At 41.6% G+C, this 18,503-nt stretch overlaps 1 pseudogene; it reads right to left on the reverse strand.

Moving 5' to 3' along the window:
* Positions 1-721: 721 nt before the first annotated feature.
* Positions 722-18,039, reverse strand: LOC126491575 (ferritin light chain-like; annotated as a pseudogene).
* Positions 18,040-18,503: the final 464 nt, after the last annotated feature.

Raw genomic sequence — 18,503 nt, forward strand, 5'->3', positions numbered from 1 at the left:
TGGTGTTGGGATTACATGGAAAAGCCACTATACCTTGTTTCTAAAGATTTTTTTTCTTTTGAGAGTCCTTGTCTGGCCTTGAAATTAATATGTGACTGAGGATGACTTTGAACTTCTGGTCCTCCTGCCCCTAGTTCCTATGTGTTGGGATTAGAGGCGGATGCCACCATGCCCTGTTTTATGCAGTACTGGGTACTGAACCCAGGGCTTCCTGCATGCCAGATGAGCGCTCTACCGACTGGACTACATCTCTAGTGATAATTAAACTTTAAAAATTGTTAAATTCTGCTTTATTACTGTGTGATTGCATATGTGTGTGATATACATGTTTGAGTATTGGTAGGAATTGTCAGAGGACAATTTATTCTTGCACGGGGGCTGGGAAGGGGTGTTAATTCTCTTGTCCCACTGTGGGTTCTAGGGATCAACTTCAGGTTGATAGGCTAGTTCTTTTCTTTCTTTCTCTCTCTCTCTCTCTCTCTCTCTCTCTCTCTCTCTCTCTCTCTCTCTCCTTCCTTTCTTCCTTTCTTTTTTTGCTGTTTCATTATTATTATTTTGATTTTTGCTGTTTTAAAGGGCTTTATTTTTACTTGATCCAAGAATTGAGAGGGGCTCCAGGGCATTACAAAGTTGCCTAGAGGCTTCTTGAGAGGTTCGGGTGAAGGTCCTGAGGCCGGCTAGTGCAGAGCAGAGGTCGGAGCCCTTTTGAAGGAGAGGCCTCCTAGTCATGCTTGAGAGTGAACAGCTCCAAGAGGTACTCGCCCAGAGATGCCTGGAGCCCAGTCAACCTTCAGAGGTTGGTTAGGTGGTAACTCATCTTCTTGATGACCTTCACCTCCTCATCCAGGAAGTGGTATTCAAGGAATTCACAGAGATAAGGATCAGTGTGAGCAGAACCCAGGAAATGAACACCCAAGAGGGCCTGGTTCAAGTTCTTCTCCAAGGTCAAGGCAGCTTCCATGGCCTCCTGGGTTTATCCCACTCATCTGTGTTATTCTTAAAAAACGATTAGAGGGAGGCTACAAACGGTCCCCGGGCGGGCTGGCGGAGCCCGCCATGGGAGAGCGGCTACAGGAGGGCACACTTCCTTGGCCCACGGTGGCGGCAGGTAACAGACACGTAAACACAGGAAATAGCCATAAGTATTTATTAAGGAAGGGGGAGAAAGAAAGACAGAGAAGAGATAAAAGGAGAGAGGAGTGATAAAAGAAGAGAGAGACAGAGAAAACGCGTGCGCACGCCAAGGAAGCAGAAAAGAGAGAGAGGGTCCCAAGATGGCGGTGGGCGGGTCAGAGGTTATGGGAGTGGGCGTGGCTAGGGCAGGGACCCAAGAATATCATTCTGGAGATGGCTTCTGCACATCTTGAAAGAGTGCACGGCCACAGAGAACGTTCTGCAGCTTGAGGAGATGCTCAGCGCCCTCTCGCTTCTCCTCGGCCAGTTCTCGGAAGAAGTGCCCTACACCCTCTAGGGCCATGTCATCCAGATCAAAATCGTAGCCCAGAGAGAGGTAGGTGTAGGAGGCCCGCAGGTGCAAGTTGACCAGGTAGTTCAAGGCAACCTCCATTTTGGTGGAATAATTCTGACGAACCTGGGCGGTGATGGCTGAGACGCACTCTGGCGGCTACCTGCAAAGAGACGACGGTGCTGGCTGGTCCTAGGAGCTGAGGGAGGCAAGAAGATGGTCCCAGAGGCTGCGACTGAAGAGGATAAGGAACAGTGGAAGCTAACGAAGGGAGGCCCAGGTTTGTTCTGTCCAAACAGTGTTGAAGCAAGACACAGATCCATGGGATCTTCGAGGGCTAGGCTAGTTCTTTTCACTGAGCCATCCAACTCACAGGCTCATAAATAAAAATGAAAAAAACCTACTAATGAATTTCAAATTTATAAATCAATTTGGGCTAGCGGCGTATCTTTGTTAGGGTTACTATTGCTGTGATGAAACACCAGGACCAAAAGCAAATTGGGCAGGTGGTGATGGTACATTCAGGAGGCAGAGGCAGGGGGATTGCTGTGAGTTTGAGGTCACTCTGGTCTACAGAGTAAGTTCTAGGGTGGTTATACAGAGAAACTCTGTCTTGGAAAAACAACAACAACAACACCCCCCCCCCCAAATAAAAGCAAATTGGGGAGGAAAGGGATTATTTGGCTTATATATACTTCCACTTTATAGGACTATAAAGTTTGAAGGAAGTCAGGATAGGAAGTCCAACAGGGAAGGAACCTGGAGGCAGAGGCTATGGAGGAGTGCTGTGTACACTGACCTGCTTTGCCTGATTTCTTTTAGAACCTAGGACCACTAGCCCAGGGATGGAACAACCCAAAATGGGCTGGGTCTTCCCTCTTTAATCACTGATTTAGAAAATGCCTACGTGCCTACATCCTGATCTTATAGAGGCTTTGTCCTCTCTGCTGACTCTAGCTTGTGTCAAGATGACTAAAACTAGCCAGCATAGAGTATGAGTGACACACATGCCTAGCAGGGCCCTGAGTTTGATTTCCTACAGAGAAAATTAAAAAGCACAGGTCTTTGTGAACAATTCCCTTGGGCATTTTTTTTTATTTGTGTGCAATTGATCTTAGCCACAAACTGCTTGGCAACCATGGGTCCAACTTTTCACTTGAAATATACGTTCTTACTCTGTCTTTTTTGGGGGTGAGAAAGGCAGGGAGAATCTGGGGATCAGAGTCTGTGCCAACTGGCAAGCACTCTATCATTAAGCCACATCTCCAGCTGAAACATTCTGGGGAGATGACTCAGTGGTTAAGCACACTTGCTGCTGCTCTTCCAGAGGACCCAGGTTCAAGTCTCAGTACATCCATGGTGGCTCACAACTGTATGTAACTCCAGTCCCAAAGGATCTGATACCCCTTCAGGCTTCAGATACCAGTCTCATATGTGGTGCACACCTATGCTTGTAGGCAAAACATTCATACACTTACAATAGAAATATTTATTTTATTTTGTTATGGTTTTTCGAGATAGGGTTTCTCTGTAACTTTGGAGCCTGTCCTGGAACTAGCTCTTGTAGACCACGCTGGCCTCAAACTCACAGAGATTCACATGCCTCTTCCTCCCCAGTGCTGGAATTAAATGTGGGCGCCACAACTACCCACCACAATAGACATATTTTTTAAAAACATCGTAACACCAGTGAGAAAAGGAGAAAAATAAGTGGTCCTTCCTACATGTCTCTATTAAGGAGATTCCTTATAGTTTTCCTTCCTTTTTTCCTTCCTTCCTTCCTTCCTTCCTTCCTTCCTTCCTTCCTCTCTCTCTTTCTCTCTCTCTCTCTCTCTCTTTCTTGCGCTCTCTTTCTTTATTTGTTTTTTCCTTATATATTTGTTTGCTCAATAATTTTGTTTGTTTTTAGTTGTTTTTATTGAACTATATATTTTTTCCACTCCTCTCCCTTCTGCTTCCTCCCCTTCTACCTCTTCCATGACCCTTATGCTCCCAATTTACTCAGGAGATCTTGCCTTTTTCCCCTTCTTATGTAAATCCATGTATGTCTCTCTTAGGGTCCTCTTTGAGGTTTAGGTTGTCTGAGGTTGTCTAGGTTGTCTGAGGTTGTAGACTATAGGTTGATTTTTTTTTCTTTGTTTTATGTCTAGAAGCCATTTAAGAGTGAGTATATTATGTTTGTCTTTCTGGGTCTGTGTTACCTCACTCAATATGACATTTTCTAGATCCATCCATTTGCCTGAAAATTTCAAGATATCATTATTTTTGACCCCTGTGTAGTACTCCATTGTGTAAATATACCACATTTTCTTTATCCATTCTTTGGTTGAGGGGCATGTAGGTTGTTTCCAGGTTCTGGCTATTACAAATAATGCTGCTATGAACATAGTTCAGCACACGACTTTTTGGTACGATTGAACATCCTTTGGGTATATACCTAACAGTGGCATTGCTGGGTCTTGAGGTAGATTGTCATTTTCTGAGAAACCACCATATTGATTTCAAAGTGGGTGTACAATTTGCACTCCCACCAGCAATGGAGGAACATGCCTTTTACCCCATATCCTCTCCAGCATAAGCTGTCATCAGTGTTTTTGATCTTGGCCATTCTGACAGGTTTAAGATGGAATGCCAGAGTTATTTTGATTTGCTTTTCTCTGATGGCTAAGGATGTTGAACATTTCCTTAAGTGTCTTCTAACCATTTGAAATTTGTCTGTTGAGAGTTCTCTGTTTAGGGCTATACCCCATTTTTTTTTAAATTGGATTATTTGTCCTTTGACGTCAAGTTTCTTGAGTTCTTTGTATATTTCAGAGATCTGTCCTCTGTCCCATGTGGGGTTGGTGAAGATCTTTTCCCATTCTGTAGGTAGCCGTTTTGCCTTGTCGAACATTTCCTTTGCTCAGGAGGTCTCATTTATTAGTTGTTGCTTTTAGTGTCTGTGCTACTGAGGCTATATTTAGGAAGTGATCTCCTGTGCCAGTACATTCAAGTGCACTTCCCACTTTAACTTCTGTGAGGGTCAGTGTGGTTGGTTTTATGTTGAAGTCTTTGATCCATTTGGATATGAGTTTTGTGCATGATAGTAGATATGAATCTATTTGCATACATCTACATGTTGATATCCAATCATACCACCATCACTTGTTGAATATGCTTTTTTTTCCATTTTATATTTTTAGCTTTTTTTTTTTTTGTCAAAAATCAGATGTTCATAGGTGTTTGGATTGACATCCGGGTCTTTGATTCGATTCCATTGGTCCTCCTCTCTGTTTTTATGCCAATACCAGGCTGTTACTGTAGCTCTACAGTAGAGTTTGGAGTCGGGGATTGTGATGCCTCTAGAAGTTCTTTTGTTATATAGGATTGTTTTGGCTATCCTGGGTTTTTCGTTTTGCCATATGAAGTTGAGTATGGTTCTTCTGAGGTCTGTGAAAAGTTTTGTTGGGATTTTGATGGGCATTGCAATGAATCTGTGAATTGCTTTGGTAAGATTGCCATTGTTACTATGTTAATTCTACCTACCCAAGAGCATGGGAGATCTTTCCATTTTCTGGTGTCTTCTTCAATTTCTTTCTTCAAAGTTTTAAAGTTCTTATTGGTCTTTCACTTGTTTGGTTAGAGTTACCCCAATATATTTTGTGTTATTTGTGGCTGTTGTGGAGGGTGATGTTTCTCTGATTTCTTTCTCAGTCCATTTATCATCTCCACAAAGGAGGGCTACTAATTTTTTTGAGTTAATCTTAAATCCTGCTACATGACTAAAGGCATTTATGAGTTGTAGGAGTTCCCTGGTAGAATTTTTGGGGCCACTTATTGTGAGAGTTTGATTTCTTCTTTTCTGATTTGTATCCTTTTGATCTCCTTTTGTTGTCTTATTGCTCTAGCTAGAACTTCAAGTACTATATTGAGTAGATATGGGGAGAGTGGACAACCTTGTTTTATTCCTGATTTCAGTGGAATTGCTTTGAATTTTTCTCCATTTAGTTTGATGTTGGCTGTTGGCTTGCTGTATATTGCCTTTATTATGTTTAAGTATGTTCCTTGTATCCCTATTCTCTCCAAGACTTTTATCATGACAAGGTGTTGAATTTTGTCAAAGAATTTTTCAGCATCTAATGAGATGATCATGTGTTTTTTTCTTTCAGTTTGTTTATATGTTGGATTACACTGGTAAATTTTCATATGTTGAACCATCCCTGCATCTCTGGGATAAAACCTACTTGGTCATAGTGGATGATTTTTCTGATGTGTTCTTGGATTTGGTTTGCCAGTGTTTTATTGAGAATTTTTGCATCAATGCTCATGAGAGAGACTGGTCTGTAATTCTCTTTCTTAGTAGTGTCTTTGTGTAGTTTGGGTATCAGGGTAATTGTAGCCTTGTAAAAAGAGTTTGTCAATGTTCCTTCTGTTTGTATTGTGTGGAACAATTTAGGGAGTATTGGTATTAGCTCTTCTTTGAAAATCTTGTGGAATTCTGTGCTGAAACAATCTTGCTCTGTTTTTTTGTGTGTGGGGGGCGGAGACTTTTGAAGACTGTTTTTATTTCCTTTGTGGTTATAAATCTATTTAATTTAATTTTCTAATCTGGTCTTGATTTAATTTTGTTAAGTATATGTATCCAGAAAATTGTCCTTTTCCTTTAAGTTTTCCAGTTTTGTGGAGTGCAGGTTTTCAAAATATGACCTGGCGGCTCTCTGGATTTCCTCCATGTCTGTTGTTATGTCCCCCTTTTCATTTCTGATTTTGTTAATTTGGATAGCTCTCTCTGCCTTTTGTTTAGTTTGGATAAAGATTTGTCTATTTTGTCGATTTTTCTCTAAGAGCCAACTCTTTGTCTCATTGATTCTTTGTATTTTGTTGTTGTTGTTTCTATTTTGTTGATTTCAATTCTCAGTTTGATTATTTCTTGCTGTCTAGACCTCCTGGGTAAGTTTGCTTCTTTTTGTTCTAGAGCTTTCAGGTATTCTGTTAACACACTAGTGTGGTAATTTTTCCATCTTCTTTATGTAGGCATTTAGTACTATGAACTTTTCTCTTAACATTGATTTCATTGTATCCCATAAGTTTGGGTATGTTGTGCAGCAATTTTTATTGAATTTTAGGAAGTCTTTAATTTCTTTATTCTTTCCTTGACCCATTCATTGGTGGTTCAGTGAGCATTGTTCAATTTCCATGTGTTTGTAGGCTTTCTGGAATTAGTATTGCTGTTGAATTCTAACTTTAAGTTATAGTGATCCTATAAGATATATTGGGTTATTCCAATTTTTTTTGTATCTGTTGAGGTTTGTTTTGTTACCAAGTATGTGGTCAATTTTTAAGAAAGTTCCATGGGGTGCTAAGAAGAACATATATTTTTTTATGTTTGAATGGAATGTTCTATAGATGTCTGTTAAGTTAATTTGAGTCATAAAACCTGTTAGTTCCCTTATTTCTCTGTCAAGTTTCTGTCTGTAAACCGGTCCTGTAGTGAGAGTGGAGTGTTGGAGTCTCCCACTTTTAGGGTGTGGGGTTTGTTGTATGATTTAAGCTTTAGAAGTGTTTCTTTTACATATGAGGGTGCCCTTTTATTTGGAGCATAGACATTCAGTATTAAGATTTCCTCTTATTGGATTTTTCCTGTTACTAATATGAAATGTCCTTCTCTGTCTCTTTTGACTGATTTTAGCTTGAAGCCTATTTTGTTAGATATTAGGATAGCTACACCAGCTTGTTTCTTAGGTCTGTTTGATTGGTGTATTTTTTCTGAACTGTTTACTCTGAGGTGATGTCTGTCTCTGAGGTTGAGGTGTATTTCTTGTATGCAGAGGAAGGATGGATTCTGTTTTTATATTCAATCTGTTAGCCTGTGTCTTTTTATAGGTGAGTTGAATTATATTAAGTGATATTAATGACCAGTGATTGCTAGTTGCTGTCATTTTAGATTTGTTATAGGTGATGTTATTCTGTGTGCTTTTCCCTTCTTTGGGGTTTGCTGCTGTGAGATCATCTATTGTCTGCATTTTTGTGGTGTAGCTGATTTCCTTGGGTTGGAGTTTTTATTCTAGTACTTTGTGTATGGCTGGGTTTGTGGATAGGCATTGTTTAAATCTGATTGTCAGGGAATATCTTGTTTTCTCTGTTTGTGGTAACTGAAAGTTTGGCTGAGCATAGTAGTCTGGGCTGACATCTGTGGTCTCTTAGGGTCTGTAGCACATCTGTCCAGGACCCTCTGGCTTTCATTTCTTCCATTGAAAAGTCAGGTGTAATTCTGATATATCTACCTTTATATGTTACTTGACCTTTTTCCTTTGCAGCTCTTAATATTCTTTCTTCATTCTGTATGTTTAGTGTTTTGATTATTATGTGGCGAGGGGACTTTTTTTTTTTGGTTTAGTCTATTTAGTGTTCTGTAAGCTTCTTGTATCTTTCTTTATTGTTTGTTTGTTTGCTTGTTTGTTTTTAATTTTTATTTTATTTATTACTGCTGATCTATACATTTACTATTTATTTAACTGCTTTTCTGATACTGGGATGGGAACCAGGGCTTCACAGGTGTTAGGCAAATGCTGGGCCACTGAATTAATTTTCCTTCTCACTGTTTATTATGTAGATTGGCTTTACCTTCTTTCTTCATTAGCATGTTTTTTTTCACACCTCTAGCATATAGTCTTCTTCAGCTCTCTTTCCATTTCCGCATGACAAAAGTGCCAAGAAACCACCTGCTAGGGTAGAGGCATCCAGCTTGGGGGAACCACTGCTGAGCTGGAAACTGCTTTGTTTCCTTGGGAGAGAAGGAGTAAACTGAAAGCTTTGGCATCTTAACAACTTTTTGTTCCTTTGTTTAAGGAAAACAAGAAAAAGCATTCAAGAACCAGTTGACAAAGTCTCTACTTAGACACCTCTGTTGATTTCTCTTTTTGATTAAATTTTTCCTGTAGGCTTTATCCTTGCCCCTCTTAGTATAGTTATAACATGAAGCCTTCTGGGTTGGTTCAGCAAGATTCCCCTAGCCTGTTTACCTTATCACCCTGGCCTGCCTTCAGCAAAGGTACTCTTAACTTGAGTCAGGATCCCTTTTATCCCAAGTCTTTTGGCCTTAGTCATTCTCTCCTTGCTGAATCCTACCTTGCTCTTGAGAGTCCCTCCTGTCCTTGCTATTTGTGAGATACAAGCCAGTTCTATGCTAACACTTTTTTCCTCCTTGTACAGTAATTGCCTTTAAGTATCTCTAATGCATTCCAGTGAATTTTGCCCAGCGGTTTCTTTCTTTCTTGGGATGCCTTTGAACAGATGAAGCTTACAGAAACATTTGCGTCATACTGCTCTGAAGAAATGACATGCTTGTCTTATACACGCACAGAAAGACATGGAGGTAGAAGTGAGGTGGTGGTCAGTGTTGTCACTTCCACCCCACTCCTACCTTCATGTCTTTGTGTGTGTGTAAGATCTTGATTGAAATATATTATGTATGCGTATGAAGGAATAATGAAACTATCATTACGTAAAATTGATATACGCTGATAAAATTTAAAAAATTTTAATGACAGTTTTTAGAAATAAGCCATGAATTTGAAACTGTATTATTAAGTTTTGAAATAGTAGAAAAAAAATGTAAAGAATAAAACCTACAATGAACGGCTCAGATAATTAACTGCTCACCATTAACTCCTAATGACACTATTTTTTGGTATTATTATTTGTTTTTGCTGTGCCAAGGGTTAAAGTCAGGGGCTAATACATGCTAGGCAAATTCCCTACCACTGACTCACATCTCCAGCCTTGTTTGTTTTTGAGACACAGTGTTGCTATGTAGCCTTAGTTGGCTTTGAACTTGTGTTGATTCCAGTCTCAATGTCCTGATTACAGCTGTGTGCCATATGCCTGACTTCCTAGGACAGTATTTTGCCTCTGTTATTTATGTTGGTTTGTGTGTGTGTGTGTGTGTGTGTGTGTGTGTGTGTGTACTATGGTGTTATAGTGTTATAGTGGAGGTCAAAAGACACCCTGCGTTTGAGAAAGGGTTTCTCTGTGTTGCCTTGGCTATGCAAAAACTCACCCTGTAGACCAGGCTGGCCTCAAACTCACAGATCCCCCTGCCTCTGTCTCCAGAGTGCTAGAATTAAAGGCATGTGTCACCACTGTCCAGTAAGAGGACAATTTTATTTTTTTATTTTATTTTATTTTTTTTAAGAGAACAATTTTAGAGAGCTGGTGCTCTTACTTCTGAGCCAGGTCCTCAGCTCTCTTACCTTTTAAAATGTAGTTGCTTCATTTCTTTTTATAAAACTTTTTTATTTTGAAATAGAGTTTCATGTGTCCCAGGCTGGCACAGAACTTGCTCTGAAGTCAAGCATAACATTAAACTTCTGATCCTCCTGCCATTACCTTGTAAGTGATGGTATTGCAGGTGTGTGCCACGGTGCCCAGTTTATGCAATGCTGGGGATAAAATCCAGAGCATCACATATGCTAGGCAAAGACTCTACCAACTGAACTACATTTCCAGCCCTATAAAAACATGTGTTTTAAAAAATGATTGAATATAAAAATATATAACCATATAAGTAAGAAATAATATGGTTTTCTATGTATAGAAATATAAAATGCATACTATCTAATATGCTGTGTATGATATTTATTTCTGTAATACTGCTATATTTTACATTGCATAGTATGTAATTACCCAACGGTACATGTATTATGTAGCAAGTAAGTATTATAATATATAAGTTCATTGCATATTATGATTATAATTTATGTCATAATATATTATTGGGAATAACTTATACTGGTGTGCCACTACATAAATAATTATATTTTATATCTACCTACACAAATTATGTTTGTTATATACTTAAATGTTTTTTTTGTTGTTGTTGTTGTTTATTTTTTTCTGCTTTTATTTTTTTGAGATAGGTTTTCTCTGTAGTTTTAGCTGTTTTAGAACTCAATCTATAGACCAGGCTGGCCTTGAACTCCCTTTTGCCTCCAGAGTGCTGGGATCAAAGGTGTTTGCCACCACTGCTCAGTTGATTGGTTTGTTTTTGAGACAATGTCTCATGTAGTTTTGCCTGGCTATCACATGCCCAGATTATAGGGTTCTGGGGGTCACTTTTAGGGCTTTGTGTGAATTGTGGGTGTGTAAGCTGTGCCTAGTACTCTATTAACTAAACTACATCTCAGCCCCTTATAACTTTTTCAATTTTGGGACAGGGGCTTACTAATGTATCCAGGCTGGCCTTCAACTTGAATCCTCCTGCCTCAGCTTCCCAGCTGCTGCTGTAACAGGCTTGAGTCATAAAGCCTGGCTCTTTTTATTCTATTCTATTATTTTATTTTATTTTATTTTATTTTATTTTATTTTATTTTATTTTATGTCTTTGTTGTGAGGGCGTCAGATCCCCTGGAACTGGAGCTATAGACAGTTGTGAGCTGCCATGTGGGTGCTGGAAATTGAACCTGGGTCCTCTGGAAAAGGAGCCAGTACTCTCCAGCCCCAAGCCTGGCTCTTAATTTGTCTTTTATTATGGTGCTCTAAGCCATGGATTTAAATTAATAGAATAAAAGATATCTTTTTTCCCCTGGAGCAGCATCTCAAAAACAATACATTCTGAAAATTCTCCTAATTCAAGATGATAGGAAACACATGACAATGTTTATTTCCGCGGAAGTCTTGGACTCCTGGAAAGTAAAAATGCCATAGAAATCTCCTTGACTTTTGTCATACCTACATTTCTTTGCACGCTTCCTCATAGCTTAATAAAATTTGCTGTCCATGTTCCTTGTGGTTGCCTGGCTTGCTGACCTCTATAAAATTCTGCACCTCTTCCTCTTCTTTGAGCTAGTCTTCCATGAAAATAAACATTTTTCATACTACAATACAAAAAAATGTTTTGAATTGACCATTTGTGCCTTTTACAACAACAATTGAGAGATTTTTTTTCTTACTAGACCCAGTACAGTGTATAACTTTTGTTCTTGGCTCTTTCTGATTTCTGACTTTGAACTACAAAAGCGAGCTGCTAGGAGATCCTTTGGTTTCCAGACCAGGGCTTCTGTACTCATCAAGATGATTAGATGATTTCCCAAGTATTTAAACCTTTTTTTTTTAGATTTTAAATGTTATTTTATGTGCATGGGTGTTTTGCATGCCAAGGGGGTCAGAAGAGGTTTTCTGATGGATCCCCTGAGACTGGAGTTAGAGATGATTGTTAACCATCATATGGGTGCTGGGAATTGAACCTGGGTCTTGTGCAAGAACAAGTATTCTTAACCGCTGAGATAACCTCTGTAGCTCCTTCCCCAAATCTCTTAATGATACCATACATAGATAATAAGTCTTTAGGAATGTCATTAATCAGTAGATTAGCACCATTTAAAAAGGCTTTTTCCTCCTCTAGTTTTACCTTCTATCTCACTCCCCCCCCCCTTTTGTATCATTTCTATATTGTCCTCAGATCTAGTCCTTTAATATTCTCTTGGTCCATCATTTAAGAAATATCTTTGGCTGGGCAGTTGTGGCACACTCCTTTAATTCCAGTACTTGGGAGGCAGAGACAGGTTGATCTCTGTGAGTTCGAGGCCAGCCTGATTTACAGAGTGAGTTCTGGAATAGCCAAGGCTACATAGTGAAACCCTGTCTCGAAAAAGAAAAAAAAGAAATCTGTGCATGTGTGTGTGTGTGTGTGTGTGCGTGTGGTGCACCATGGTGCCTGTGTGGAGATCAGAAGACAATTTTTGAGAGTTAGTTCTCTCTTCCTGACGTGGTCTGAATTCAGATTGTCAAGCTTGGTGCTGCATTCACTGAACCATTTCTCTGGTCCCCGTTTCATCATTTTCATCCTTCTTATTGGCAAATAGCAATGAAATGTAATGTAGGCTGATGGGAAAAACACAGCTCCTGGAGCTGGAAACCAAGTTCCAGTGCTGGCCTAGATGCTATGACAAGCGTAGAGGATTGAACTAACGCCAAGAGGATTGAATTAGCCAGAAATGGCAGTTTCCCAATGTATCACTCATGGCAGGAAGTCCCCAACAAGAATCTTACAGCTACATGTTCTGAGTGGCCTTATTAACTTCAACCTTTCCTAAAATCAGTCCACTCCTGACTGGCATTATTGCCAGAGTACTTCAGTTAATGACATGATCATATAGTTTCCCTCATTTCTAGAAATTCTGTAATGGCTGCACATTTTATGGCGAATAAAAATCATAGTCTCTACTCCAGCTGCAAGGATACAAGCTGACTCACTCCAGTGGTCTGCCATTATCTTGTAACATTCTTGAAATATTCATGTTGTCTTTAAAACCCACTAAGACTTGCCTTGGGGCTGGGGCATAGTTCAGTAATGGAGCACGCACGAGGCCCTGGGTTCAATCTGCCCACCGTGCAAAATTGCCTTGTTTTCTTAGAATAAGTTTTCTGTGAGTCCTGATTCTCAGGAATAATAAAGAAGGGTATGGATTTTTGTCAAAAACAAAACAAAACCGAGTCAGACATTGGGATGATAGAGATAAATTTATTGAGAAATTTGCAGTAGAATGAAAGAGACTTCAGGAAAATTAGTGAAAAAGCACACCAAATATACTTTTTTGTAGTCTTGCTAAACTGACCAGATAGATTTTTTCTCTTCCTTCCTTCTTTTCTTCCTTCTTCCCTCCCTCCCTCCCTCCCTCCTTCCCATTCTCCCTCCCCCCTCTGGTTTTTCAAGACAGGGGGGTTTCTCTTTGTAACTCACTCTGTAGACCAGGCTGGCCTCGAACTCAGAGAGCTGCCTTCTGAGAGTGCTGGCATTAAAGGTTTGTGCCACCACTCCTCAGCCAGATACAAGTCTTGCTGAGACCAAGCCTGAGTCACTCATCAGATATCAAGAGTAGGAGAGAAGGGATTAGATCACCTATCAAGTGATCAGTTACCAAAGCTGGAAAATTCTTCCTAAACTGGTGTAGCGGGATTCCTGCTAAAACTGGACCCTTTAGGCCTGGCAAAGATTCTTTGCTTGGCTAATCTTTCTCGTCAAACTCCTAAACCTGTTTACTTCCTTGAAAGATCTGCTAAGTCAGTTTAGCAAGGCTACCCACCCCGAACACTAGCTAGCTGAGCACATTCCTTCCTAAAGGCTCTATAGCTGATTCACCTAGACTCTTGTTAGGTCGCAGAACCTCCTTAGCCCTGAGAAATTCGATTTAGAAGTTTTCTGTCTATTGACTCTCATTCTATTTCTTGTCTGTGAATTCCAGCTTGGATGTGCTTCATTCACAATTGATCCTCAACCTTTCACCACCGCATTTTATCAAGTCCCTAAATCTAAAATTATTCCTTACCAGGCTTTGACAAGTGTCACTGCATATTTTTTTCTTCAGTATGGATTATGGCAAAGATGTCAGGTTGATTGCCAGAAACAAAGGTATACCAGCTGTTCCTCACCACTGTGTAAGTGCAGCCAAGATCATCTCAGTTGCAGCTTTGCTGCCAAGATCATATTCAATTCTGTAGCTGCTGGGTGTAGTGGCACATGCCTTTAGTCCCAGCACACAGGAGGCAGAGGCAGGCGAATCTCTGGGAGTTCCAGGACAGCCAGCTGGCTACATTGAGAAGCCTTGTCTCGAAAAAGAAAAGCAAAAATAGTAAGCAACAGACTTGTGTTGATTAAGCAAAGTAAGCTATGTTTGGCTTTTGTTATGTTTTGCTGAGGTCCCAATTAATGGGGATGTGAGATTTTGAAGTTTCCTGCAGATTAAAAGTTTTCCAGTTTCTATTTTTTTTCTTCTGGATTTGCTTTTGTTTTTTGTTTTAACAGATTTCTGGAGCACACTGCAAGGAAACACTGAGCTTGGCAATAACTAGATAGAGCACTGCCAGTCTTCATGTGTGTGTGTCCGTGTGTCCATCCATCCATGTGCCATGACAGCCCATGTGGAGGTCGGAAGACAGTTTTCAGGTGTCAGCTTCTCTCCCACCTTACTGAAGCAGGATCTCTCTTGCTCTGTCTCACACAGTGTGCTCCAGGCTGGCCAGCCCCTGAGCTTCTAGGTGGCTTTCCTGTGTCTGCTTTCGAACTCGATAAGGGGGGTCTGGGATTCTAGACGTAGGCCATTATATCTTTTGCTGTTGTTCTTTATTTAAATTGTCTTTTATTCTTATTTGATATGTAAAATGTTTTGCCTGCATGTGTGTACTTGTCCATGATGATAACCCTTTACCAGCCAAGCCTTCTCAAAGCCTCCTCTCCCTCCCTTTCTTTCCTCCACTTCCTCTTTCTGCACTTTTCCTTTTTCATGTACTATAACCTGGCCCGGAACTTGTTATACTGCCAAAAATGACCATAAATTCCTGATTCTCCTGATTCTTCACCTCTCAAGGGCTAAGATTACACCACACTGTTTCTTCCCCCTCCCCCGGTATTTTTATTGACGTGCCATAATGTGTCCTGTTTCTTAATTTTTTTTTTCGAGACAGGGTTTCTCTGTGGTTTTGGTGCCTGTCCTGGAACTAGCTTTTGTAGAGCAGGCTCAAACTCATAGAGATCCACCTGCTTCCGCCTCCCGAGTGCTGAGATTAAAGGCGTGCGCCACCACCGCCTGGCTCTGTTTTTTAATATTTTTAAAAGACTATTTTTATAATGACATATTTATGTATGCAGCTCAGATATACTTGTATTTTGGCAGTTAATTTGACTGGTGTGGTGGATGCCTATAATTCAGCACTTTGGGAAACTGAGACTGGAAAATTCTGAGTTCTATGGCAATCTAGGTTACCTAATATTACTTTAGATAAGTAATATCTTATCTAAAACAAGTGGAACTTTTCTGTAATGTGTGACAGAGATTCAGTTAAATATTCTTTTCTTTTGCTTTTTTTTTTTTTTTTTTGCTTTTTTTTTTTTTTTAAAGTCTTGGGGATTATTTCAAAGTTTCGAAGCTTGTGGCACAAGTAAGAGAGTATTTAAGAACTGCGTCATTTCCAGGCCTGAAGACTCTTTCTCCATGGCAACAATAGATGGTGATAATTAGCAGCTTTCATCCCCTTGTTTACAGTTTGAAGTTCACGACAAATCAAGATCAAGATGAGGAGATCTTTCCGAGAGGCCAAGGTTGTGGAGGAGGCATGGTGTGGGGGTGCTGGATGGAAAACTACTAAGACATCAAGAATAGAGAAAATCTGCCTAAATTGATAAAATGAGATTGGTATCCAGAGTAGGGGGTGTGCCACAGGGCTCATTGAATACAGAATCCACATGACAAGCATTCCCAGGGGTGGGACAAAACAGACACCATGCCTGTATTTCCCTGCCTAGAGAGACCAGAGAAAGGCTTCAAGGGAGGCCAGTAGAGGGCTTTGGGCCCTCTTGAACTGGAGTTAGAGGGAGTTGTGAGCCCCCATGTGCGTGCTGGGATTTGAACCTGGGTCCTCTAGAAAAGCAGCCAGTGCTTTCTAACTGCTCAGCCAGCATTCCAGCCTCGGAACACCTGCATGTTAATGGTAACGGGCAATAAAAGTCAAATCACACAGGTTTGAGGAAGGAAACGTTGGAGCCTCAGCTTCAGCAGGATGAGAAAACAGCCTTTTCAGAACGACTGAACTCCTGTCATATCATTACTAATTAATCTATTATTACTTTTTAAATGTGTATGAGTGTTTTCCATTCATATATGTCTGTGCATCACATCAATGCCTGGTGCCCATAGAGGCCAGAAGAAGGTTTTGGTTTTCCTGGGCCTGAAATTACAGATAGTTGTATGCTTTGTGGGTATTGGGAACAGGACCTGGACCCTATAGAAGAGCACTCAGTACTCTTCGGATCCATCTCTCCCGTACCAACTTCTGCCCTGTTCCAACTTCTGCCCTGTTCACAGTGCTCTCAGCCCACATTTCATGCCGCTATAGCCAGAAAGACAGACAGAAAGAGAGAGACAGACAGAAAGAGAGACAGAGACAGAGAGACAGACAGAAAGAGAGAAAATTGAAATGAGTTCACCTGCTTCAGGGACTGGGCGTACTGTTAGTGGGAGAACACGTGGTCTAGCATTCAGAAGACCATACAGTGCACCCAGAACCACACTGAGAGGAAGAGAGAAAAGGGGAGGGGAGGGAAAGAGAGATAGGAAGAAAGGATGACAGGGAAGGGAAGCAAAGGAGGGGAAAGAATAGAAGCGGTTACTTTTGCTTGCAAAAACCAGAGACCACAAGAGTAACCTTAGAGGGCACAAACCTACTACTTGGAAAAGTGCAGGCCCAAATATGAGGATATTTGCCTTGTCCCCAAGACTCAAAAGCAGCCCAGTTCTCACAGACATGACAGTCTCTGAAGATCACCCACATCCTTGGCTTCTCTTGTCCGACCTGAATGGGGGAGACCAAATGTTCCTCAAGACTGATTTCCTGACAATTAATTCAGAATTGACTCTTCCAGAGATGGCCACATCCTGGGTGGTGTCCACAGTACAGGACTGTCCCAGAGCCCTGAGATGGGCTCTTCTGGGTTCCCACTGCCTGGTGCCTTCCTTAAGCCTGGGTTTGCAGGCTCCTCCCTAGGTGGCCTCAGGCTCTGAGAAGGCCCACCTCTTGCCCACTGTGTACTGCCCAGCAACTCAGTCCCTGATGAATAAATGAAGCTGCCAGAGTCAAGCTAGACTTCCAGCTCAGGCACCTGGTATCAGTATCTCATATGCTGATAGCCTGTTCTCCTGCTGTGCTGTGTGTATGTATGCCTGTGTTTGTGTGCCCCCCCCCGTGTGTGTGTGTGTGTGTATGTGTGTGTGTGTGTGTGTGTGTGTGTGTGTGTGACTCCTTTCTCGCTTGTGGAGATTCCTGAGGTGTGTTTTACAATTTTTGTTCTTGGTTTTGAGACAGCTTCTCATATATCCCAGGCTGTCACAAACTCGCTATGTGTCTGAGGATGACTGGGAACTCTATCTTCCTGCCTTCACCTTCTAGTTGAATGGCAAGTAGCCAGCCTGCCCCATGATGACTCACCTACATGCTTCCTGGAGGTCGCTTCTCCTGAAGCATGGGGCTCAAGAGCAAGGGGCTGTTGTGCTGGAGAAAATGCCTGTGACCAATGCAGGCGTTTTGCAGACAATCAATATCCTTATCTAGACTCACGACTTGGCCAGAGGAAACAAGGCTCAGAGACAGTAGGAAGCAGGCAGGAAGAGCCTCCCTGGCAGGAAGGTGAGATTGAAACTCAGGCACCATTTATACACCAGACACGGTGTATGGCTCTTTGGCTGAGACAGAAGAGACTTCAAAGCTCCAATAAGGGTTTTAGAGATTCTCTGGTCTCTTTACTGTAAAGATAAGGAAACAGACCCTGGGAGGGGAGGCGGGCCATCCAGGGTCCCAAAGCAACATACTGTTAGAGCAGAGACCAGGACCTGTTGTTGGGCCTCGTCAGCCAGAGCAGGCTCCTTTCCTCCAAGCTGAGAAAGTCCCTCACCCCCAGGATAGAGAGCTGACTTGACAGTGTCTTCCGGAATGAGTAATGACTTCCTGTGGCCCTCAGAGGAAGCCAAAGGTATTTTCTCCAAGACACCTAGGTCCAGGCTGTTCAATGGACTCTCCTGGCCTCTTCTGGGAATAAGAGAGACCATTGTCGATCACTCTGGAGTGTCTGATGGTTAGTCTTGCATAAAGACTGGATTTTCTCCCCAAAGGTGGCTTGTGATTGCAGCCACCTCTCTCCCAAGGAGACCCCTCACTCAGGCAAACATGCTGTTGGCCCTCATTTGGGAAACGGCTTCCTAAGTCCTCTGGGGTTCTCACTGGACTGGGGGCACAGCTACCTAAGAGTCAAGGTCCCCGTAGTCTTCAAGCTTCAGGGGAGAGTGAGGCACATGTTATTATTCCTTTAAAAACGGCGGCGGGGCGGCGTGGGTGTGTGGACAAACACGGGATAGACGGCCACAAAGGAAGAGACAGACACGCGGCTCCCACGTGGGTGCGCTTTAATGGGGAGAGGGGAACACGATAAGGGCGGGACGTGCAAGACACACAAGGGGGGGGGGAAGGACCAAGGGAACAAGAGAGCGAAACCTCGTGGAGCGCTCGCTTTTAA

This window comes from Alexandromys fortis, unplaced genomic scaffold, assembly GCF_014885135.2.
Source record: "Alexandromys fortis isolate MF-2015 unplaced genomic scaffold, M_Fortis_MF-2015_v1.1 scaffold_266, whole genome shotgun sequence".
In the NCBI taxonomy this organism is placed as follows: domain Eukaryota; kingdom Metazoa; phylum Chordata; class Mammalia; order Rodentia; family Cricetidae; genus Alexandromys; species Alexandromys fortis.